The sequence below is a fragment of the Tenrec ecaudatus genome, chromosome X, assembly GCF_050624435.1.
Source record: "Tenrec ecaudatus isolate mTenEca1 chromosome X, mTenEca1.hap1, whole genome shotgun sequence".
In the NCBI taxonomy this organism is placed as follows: domain Eukaryota; kingdom Metazoa; phylum Chordata; class Mammalia; order Afrosoricida; family Tenrecidae; genus Tenrec; species Tenrec ecaudatus.
Window position 1 is genome coordinate 133,437,195 of NC_134548.1, and position 9,682 is coordinate 133,446,876.

The following is a 9,682-nucleotide window of genomic DNA, read 5'->3' on the forward strand; positions in this document are numbered from 1 at the left end:
TGTGTGGTGTGTGGTGTGTGTGCCTATTCAGTGATTAAAAAGTGACCTTTTTGATGTTACCTATTAGTTATAAGCCACTACCACCCAAACTCTGAAAGTCCCTTGTCTCTATTTTCCCCTCATATGTAACTTTTGAATTATATTTGAGAAGTAGGAATGGGGCTGGGGCGGGTGTATGAGAATGAACTTACACTTTCAGCAAGGAAGCCGAACTCATTAAATTGACAAGTATGTCTCACTCTTCCCCCCATGCCCAATACCTTTTTTAAGGTGGGTAGAACCCTACCTGGGATTTTAGATCATACGCATGACAAATGTCTTTTCATATATGAAGTTGAGTCTTGTATAATTGATGCAAACATTTCTTCATAAGCAACTGTAAAGATGAACATTTACCCAATTAAAGATAGGCAATTGTTCAGCCATTGTAATTACATAGCAGGAGAGTGATATTTACTTCGATTTTTAGAATCAATCACCTCTTTACCTTTCAGGAACTATCAGTATTTCTATCTTGCTCTGAAATTATATGCTTTCAAAAGGTTATTAATTATTAAATCAAAGATTTTCTGAGATCTTAAGATTTGTAGTCCATCAATTTAAACTTACCTGGTTATTTAAAAGGTTCCTCTTTGCATTTTTAATTGCGCTTTCTTAAAAAAATCCTTGAAATTACACAATTTTCTAATATTTTATATCCAGATTTATCTAAAATTCTGATTTGTTCCAATATGTCCTGATGAAATTGTATGCATTCAAGATCTGATATTATTGACTTAAAATGGGTTTTTCTGCTATATACTTGAAGCCAAAGCCTGGTAGAAGTTCTACAGCAAAGGTTAAATTCGTCTCCTAATGGTACTTATCATTTAAATAGACATTTTTGTGTTAAGTAAATTTGTAGATTGTTAAGAGAATTTTATGAGCAGCATCTGTGTAGCTCAATGGCTAATTCCTGTTATTTGATTGCGATAACACACACACTTGTTCTGTTTGATACTGGAACTCTGGGAAGGTTACATGTGAATAGAACATTGCAAATATTTTCCTCATTTGCGTAGTATATTATGTGCTTTCATTTTCAAATGGGATTCTATTATATAATAAAAATTATCAGAGGGAAAAAAGAAATAGTATACCAAGGGACATATACCATATGATTTCATTTAGATGAGACATTAGAACAAGCAAAACTGATCTATTGTGACAGAGCTTATCAATAGTTGCCTGAGGCCAGCAATGCAATGAGAGAAAAATTGGCTACTAAAGGTCTGGAATGAAAACTTTGTAGTATGGATATTGTCTGTATCTTGATTGTGATATATACTAGTTTGTATATTTGCCAAAACCCACTGATCCTTAAATGAGTACACATTACTCTATGAAAATTATATTCCTACAATCTGATTTAAAAATTGAATTTGATTAGAAGTTATTTATATAGTAGTTGGGCTTCTCTTTTTCAAGGGTCTCACTGTTTGGTTGCCCCTTTTCACCAAGGACTTAATTATTTGCCAAATTATAGAACTTAGTGTGGCACAGCTAAATTACTTGGTATGGCGCTTCTAGCCATAGTCCTTGTATCTCCTACCAAATGACTTGGTGGTAGCATGCAAATAGGGTGTGTGAGACTAACACGACAGAATTTGGGTCAGTTTTGTCATTTCTCAGGGTATAAAAAGGAGCCATCTCAGAAGCAGGAATGGAGAATTCCATGACTATCCAAGAGTCATGAGCAAAGTGCATCTTTTGGATTCCTAGATTTCTTTGTGGAGAGAAGGCAGCAGTAACATGTAATAGACGAGTGGGCTTCCTGGGCCACTGGCTCCTTTGGGAAGGAGGCTGATTTACAGAGTGGGATGTCTGTGGACATTTATCAATGTGAAAGGAGGGTTGTCACACCTGATGGAACAGGGCTGAGGGCAAAGGATAGCATAGCTAAGAGGCTGAGGACCAGCCAGGACTGTGCTTACTGGCACAACCAAGAAAAGGTGCTGCAGACAAAAGAACTGTACCCTTAGAATTTTTGATCCTGACTTATAACCTGTTAATTTCTCTCATAACTCCATAATTGTATTTTCTGTGAATTCTATATGGCTATTACAATTGATTATGAAACCCAGCACAGAAATGCAGTGTGGTGGGAGGGATAGTTGGTATCAGAATAGGCTAAAGAAGATTGGAGGGAAAAGACATGTCTGGCCTCTGCCACATAGGAAACATCATGGAAATGGGGTTCTCCTTTTACCTAGCGAAGTCAGAGGAGGTCAGATATGGTCCCATTTCATTTCTGCATTTAGCTTGTTGAAACAATATAGTGCTATTTCATTGTTTTATATAACATTTATTGATATATTTCACAACTACAATTACAAATGGCTTCCAATTGATTTGGTAACTGAAACAATTGACTCTGCTTAGACAGAGAGCTCAACCAGTGTTATAAGGTTCCTCAAGTGAATAAGGCCTTGGTTCTTGACTTTACAGCATGCAAAAATCTACACCGGAGTCCGTTTTCTAATCTAAGTGGATTTTTATGAAATACAGGACAAGTGTCAGGTTTTACAGTCTCCAAGGATACCTGCTACATTAGCCATGTGAAAGGCCACAACTGGGCACGAGCAACCTCATGGAACACACACCCACATCCTTGTGCGGAACGGGTGCCCCCTCTGATTTGCCATGGACTAGTAGCAGAGTAGAATAGAGTAAGAGGAAATCCCAGAACGTGCTTCCTGTCTTTATTCTGCTCACATGCTGTGTGAGGGAGGCATGGTTGAAGGTATTGGTTAACCCTAAACCACCTGGGTGATGTCATGGGCCTGGGCCTAGTTTGGACTGCCCAGGTTTACCTCCCACCTGGCTGGGGGTTTAGGGGATGGGGTCTGAATTTGAGCATGCTCAGTTTGGGAGTCTTCATGGGCATCTAACAGTCACCTGATTTCTTTCTAACCTCCTTTAGGGAGTCCTGTGCAGGCATGGGAGGGACACCCCCTGTCCCTGAACTAGCTACCTAAGAGTGAGAAAGCATCCTAGAGCAGAGGTTCTCAACCTTCCTAAAGCCATGACCGTTTAATAAAGTTCCTCATGTTGTGGTGTCCCCCAACCATCAAATTTTTTTCATTGCTTCTTCATCACTATAATTTTGCTACTGTTATGAATTATAATGTAAACATCTGATAGGCGGGATATATTTTCATTGTTACACATTGAACCTAATTAAAGCATAGTGATGAATCACAAAATAATACGTAATTATCTATTGTGAAATATTTTTTTCTAATGGCAAATTAATGAAACTTTATCTTGAAGCATGGTGTAGCATGGGCAAGAGTCTTCATACGGGGTACTTGTATGTAGGTATATCTGTATGTGGGTGGATCCGCCTGGAGACGGATAGAGGAGCGGTGTCTAGGTTCCTAAGACCATCGGAAATATGTGTTTTCTGATGGTCTTCGTTGGCCCTGTGAAAGGGTCCTTTGACCCCCAAAGGGGTCGCAACCCACAGGGTAAGAACTGCTGTCCTACAGCATAGCGTGTATGTTACAAGCACTTGGCTAAGTAGATTTGGTTAAGGGAGCAAAAAACATAGGTAGCCATTAAGTACTCTGCAACAAGGCTGAAGAAAAATATTTAAACAAAATCTCCTATGAACTTAGTGAAATCTCTGCACAAGCTGTAGCTAAATAAAGAGTAAAAGACTGAATAAGCTTTAAGCCAGACTTTGATGTGTATCAGAGGCAATGCACTCAAGAGACTGCAAAGATAAAACAGAACTCTCAACTTTTTATAAAGCCAGGTAGATGTCATTCATTACCCGAATGCTAATTGGCCAAAGGACAAAGAAAATTCCTCATTTCTTTTCAACAAGCAGGAAGTTACATCTTAGTACTAAACTTCCACAGAGACAGAGTTATTGGGCAACACCTTCTTGATTCTGACATTTCAGAGATGGCTCTTATGCCGCCCAAAAGATAGTCTTGGGGTATATAAGTGGGTGCTCAACAGCGTTTGAAAGAATCCCTCCTTGTATGGTGAAGCCTATGCGTCCTTCAGGGCCCTTTTCTATACACAAAATCTCCAGGTTGATAGGGGTGGCGGACATCTTCTGGTAGGTCCTTCTGACTTTGGATTTCTAGGGAGGAGAGAAGCCCCTTTAAGCAATTAGCCTGATTACGAGTGCATGATTATGAGACTGTTTATTTAAATGGGGCACTGGCTGTGGTTTCAGGCCAGGAGTTATTCAATCTTTAACACAGGTAAACCCTCCTAGCTGTTCCATGGGAGAAAGACTTGGCTATCTGCTTCTGTAAAGATTTCACTTGATAAAACCCACTGGAGCAATTTTCCTTTGTTACATGGGTTTGACATGAGTCAGAACTGACTCAAAAGGATCAAACAACAACAAATGGTCATTTGTAAAAAAAACAAACATTTTATTGGGGGCTCTTACAACTCTTATCACAATCCATAATATATTCCTTGTATCGATCACATTTGTACATAGGTTGCCATAATCATTTTCAAAGTATTTTTTTCTACTTGAGCCCTTGATATCAGCTCATTTCACCCTCCTCCACCCTCCCTCACTTGTCAACCCTTGATAAATTATAAATTGATAATCCCGTCCCCCATATCATGCACCAACCGCTGTCTCACTTCATCCACTTTTCTGTTGTCCATCTCTCTAGAAATGGGTTATGTGTAGATCATTGTGATTGATTCCCTCTTTCTCCCCCCACCTTTCCCCTACCCTCCTAGTATCTCTATTCTCATTTTAATCCAGTATATCTCTGAGATTTTATCGATAATCTTTTTAAGAGTTTGATTTATCCATTGCATTTGGAGTATGAAAGCTTATAGGAATTTGTAAACAACTGCACCATTCTTGGATGACAGTGGAAGTTGTGACTTCCTCTGCCTGATTCCTTAAATTCTGGGATTCCCAAAGTGGGAGATATGTGCATTAAGCGAGCTCCAGTGCCTGAGCACTGGCTTTTGAAGAAGGAAAGACTTTAGGCTACCCAAACCCCATACACACATAACTACACAAAATCACTATGAAATTCGACTGCCACTAGTTTCTTAGTAAAGTTGATAGGGGCAAACTTTCTGTATTTATTTTGAGAGTGGTCTGTAACAATTTCTGCCGGAAAACAACAAATACCTTTAATGTCTTTTAAATAATTTCATCATTTGGGTAGTTGTATACTAAATTGTTTCCAATTCATAACTATCTTATAGGACAAAGAATTGGTATAGGGTTTCCAAGGCTTCTGATTAACAGCTGAGCACCTAACCACTGTCATAATAGGGCTCTGAAGAAAAGACATTCTTGGGATACAAAACTGGCATGAGCCTTGTTAAGCTTTAAACTAAATTTATAAACGAGAGAGAGAGAGAGAGAGAGAGAGAGAGAGAGAGAGAGAGAGAGAGAGAGAGAGAGAGAGAGAGAGAGAGAATTTATAATTTTAAGTTTTCTACAGGAAATACTCAAAGACAAGGAAGGAGAAAAAGGTTTCTCGCACCAGGGGCATTTTTAAATTAAAAAATTAAAGATTTATCTAGCTTTTTAGATTTATACTGGCAATTCTAGCCAAGGTCCCAGTCCTAGAGGGCCTAGAGGGCCTATACCTAACCAAACTCAGTGTCAAATTCTGACTCATAATGACCCCATAGGACAGAAACAGAGTCCCACATTTTTCCTCATGGAGTGGCTGCTGGGCTCTAAGTGGTAAACTTTTGGTTGGCAGCTGAGTGTTTTAACCACTGTATCACCAGGGTTATATAATACACAATAAATTACCCAGACAGGGGTTCAGGCCCAGGAAGGAAGTACAGGTCTTATTAATTGGATATGGAATATAAGGGGAGTACTGGATCTCAGGAAAGGGTTAGTGGCCCTATTATGCCTAAGGCATAAGACCAGAGTTAGAGAAATAAAAAGAGACTTGATGCTGGGTTTGAAATATTTGGGCTACAACGGCTTAAATACACTTTTGATTTGGAGGAGTTCTAGAATTTTGCATAGGGTTCACTTGAAAATCAGTCTCAACAACAGAAAAAAGAGAAATTTGGGTTTAGAAAAAGAACACTAGAAGTTACACGCTGGGTTGGTGTACAAAAGCCTTCTTGCTTTTTCCAAACCATATTGAAACTTGCTCCTTTTACCCAGGTCATCAGAATGTGGCTGAGAAAAAATCCTATAACATAGACTTAAGCAAAAACAATAGCTTTGAAAGTGGACACTTTTTATTTTAAGGAAATAATACTGCCAATAGTCATGTCTGGGACAATTTAGTGAGCCCTGGTGATACAGCATTTAAGGGCTCAGCTGTAAACCAAAAGGTTTGTGGTTCTTATTGAACTCCTCAGGAGAAAGACGTGGCAGTCTGCTTGTGTAGAGATTATAGTCTTGCAAATTCTATAGGGCAGTTCTACGCTGTCTTGTATCCTGTACGGTTACTATGAGTCAGAACTGATTCAAGGACAATTCTTTTTTTTTTGGAGGGGGGCAGGAATAATTTACCCCATGAACAAAATGATTAAAATGTAGCTGCATTCCTCTGAACTAATTATCTGAGCTACAGTAATGTACTTGCAGTCTGCCCGAAGAGCAGGGGTGAAAACTATTGTAAAAGAAAATACCCTAAATGTTTTATCACCACCTGTGTATGGATGCTTCTGCTTTCCCAGTTAAAAATTAGTTAGGAGGTTGCCTGTACTTATATTTTTAATCATATCATCAGTTAAAAATATTATAGATGGTAATGTGGTGTAGATCTTGTCTAATTTCAATGATGTAGTCCAAGAAGTGGGGTTGGAGGAACGGGTAGCCTCAATGCAAACCATATATCCTGATATATTTTTCTAAATAGAGGGCTCAGGGTTCCCTGAGCTTCAGTGAACTGTCAAAGAATTGTGATCGTAATGGATAGAAGGGTGAGCACCTTTCGCTGACCCACCATGTTGAAGTGGGACAGATCCTGGAGGAAAATATCTCATGTAAGTTGGCATGTAGGCAATAAAATGTCCATAAGGAGGGGGATAGAGCTTTGCTATAAATCAAGTGAAGGGTACCTGAGGGTTGGAGAGGATGTGATATGAGATGACTTATTAGGGGTGGAGTAAGTGGGGTGATGCACAGTGTTGCTGGGGAAGCATAATGTCACAGAGGCGCGATACCACTGGTTGACGATATGATGGCGAGTAGCAGCGGAGGCAAGAGGCAGACTTTCTAAGCACTTGGATTTAAATAACCATGAATGGGAACAGCTATTAGATTGCCATGTTGCTTGTTTCAAAATGAAAGGTTTCTTGACCCACGGTTTCTGGCTTTGGAGGAGGCCAAGTTGGAAATGGCACTGTGGGCCAGTTTGCTGGAAGAAGATAGCTATTCTCATGTGGCTGACCCTCGAATTTAAGGTGGTATGCGTTGGAAAGGAAGTAGTGGCAGCATGATGTACTGCTTTATTTTACATGATCTTATACATCTTCATACACTGCTTGTCTGGCTGTATTATAAAACAGGTGTAATATGACTGTATGATGCTTGTCTGATGGCATTTTTAAAGAGGTGGGGTATGCTTCTGATGGTGTTTGGCTATAGAGGAGAGATTTCAGTTGGTGGTAGGTCAAAGCGTAGGATAAACCATTTCAAATTAAGTACTGGTAACACATCTTCCACATCGTACCTGGCATAAATTGATATGGGCCTGTAAATCCCTTTGAGACAAATATGTTCTTTTGCATCCCTGAACAGCGAGACACATGAAGATAAGAACCTCATGTATGCTTCTCAATGTGCCTCGCACCACTGTTTCTCTCCGGACAAATTTTCTCTCCCCTTCTTCCATGGAAAATGGCACAATCATAGCAAACAACATGCTTGCCCAGTATTATCCGCCCATGGATTTTAATTGGTAATCTACATCTGTCACAGAAATGAATTGGTGTATCCTCCTTTTCATGTAAGATGTTTTTATCGTAACAGCCCCAAAAAGGTGTTGACTGAGTCTTTGCTGGTTTCTAGATAATTTGGCCACATGATCATCATACCATCATGTTTCGTCACTTAAGTCCAGGCCCTCACCCCCCCTCCATGATTAGGCATGCGCGGGGCACAGTGGGCAAAGTGAATGTCGCTCTCAGTTGCATGTGTGTGCGTGGATGTTCACCCTGCCTTCTTGAGCGGCAGCAGCTGACGTGTGATGAGAGTGCCACGGGGTCACATTCTTCTCGCGGACCATCTCCAACTCGCAGCAGCTGAGTCAGCACAACCCCCAGGCCCTTCAAGGGAGTTGCGAGTGTTTCACGTGGCTGACCCTGCTCAGCCCAGCCCAACGTGTAACTGTGAGATTCCTCGGGTGGGAAAGACCTCGGTTCCTGGTTGCCCACCAGAAAGAATTCACACCGAAGCCTGGTTTGTGATCCAAATTTTTTTTATAAAGGACAGAAGAAGGTTCGGCTTTTACAGTCACTGAACACGGGCAACTTAAGGGACTGCGCACCCACACGTGGTGGGCTGAGGCCAGAGACAGAGAGAGACCCCCAAGCCAAGAGAGACCCAGAAGAACGTTGAGAAGCAGCCGAAGAGATGGTGGTCTTGAGGTTCTAGCCTTTAGGGCCTGCGGCTGGGAGGCATGGTTGGTGGTACTGGTTGAATCCATTGGCTGAATTAAGCCCACCTGGCCTAGTTTGGGCTCACCCAGGTGTACCGCCTACCTGGCTCAGGGTCTGAATTTGGAGCATGCCCAGTAGACACCCCTGGTCCCTGTTCTGCTACTTAACATAAGTACTACTCTACCAGGGCCTCATTTTCTCTACTTCTATTCCAGTGAAGAAGTCTACAGAAGAATGAGTGTGTGAAGACCTGTTGAAGTTGCTAACACTGCTCTTTTTATTTCAAGGGAAAATCGTCTTAACTGTGGAGAAAAGAAAACAACATGAATGGAGGAGGGGAACTGCGTGCCCAGCAGCTTCTGAAGGAATAAGTTCCTAGAAGTTAAGGCTTGGCTCATTTTGAATGACTGAATATTGAATAATGTTTACTTTTTTAAGGGGTAAACTCCCCATTGTATGGAAAGTAGCTCACCCATGACCTAAGAAGTAGAGACCGGTAGCTCTTTGAGATGCTTCAGATCTGCCTTCACAAACGTTCTTCCAAGTACTCCTAACGGGCTTGCAGGAGCAAACTGTACTACAGTAGTGAAGGTGAGTGGGAAGTACATACACTCTGGATAGCAAGGCATGTCTTTGAATTATTGTCCTGTGTCTTACTATTATATAACACGCATTTTAAAATTCATGTTTTAACAAACATAATGCTTTTCATTATTGTTGCTTTAATGATGTAGACATTACCGTGTAAGAACTTTAAATTGAAGCAGAGAACCTACTATTAAAACCTACATTTTCTAGAACCCCCCAACACCAAGACTATGATTTAAATCTAAAAAGGGACTAGAAAAAAATTTGTGATTTTTATAATTAATAATTGTGTTCACTGGTAACATAATATATGCGTTAGAGTCAACTTAAGAATCTCATGCTCAAATATTCAGACCATCCTATTCTATTGGAGCGTAACAGGTATTTTGTTAAAGTAATAGATTAGCAGGGGTCCTTACACTTTTTAAACAGGGGGGGACAGTTCTCTGTCCCTCAGACCCATTGGAGGGCC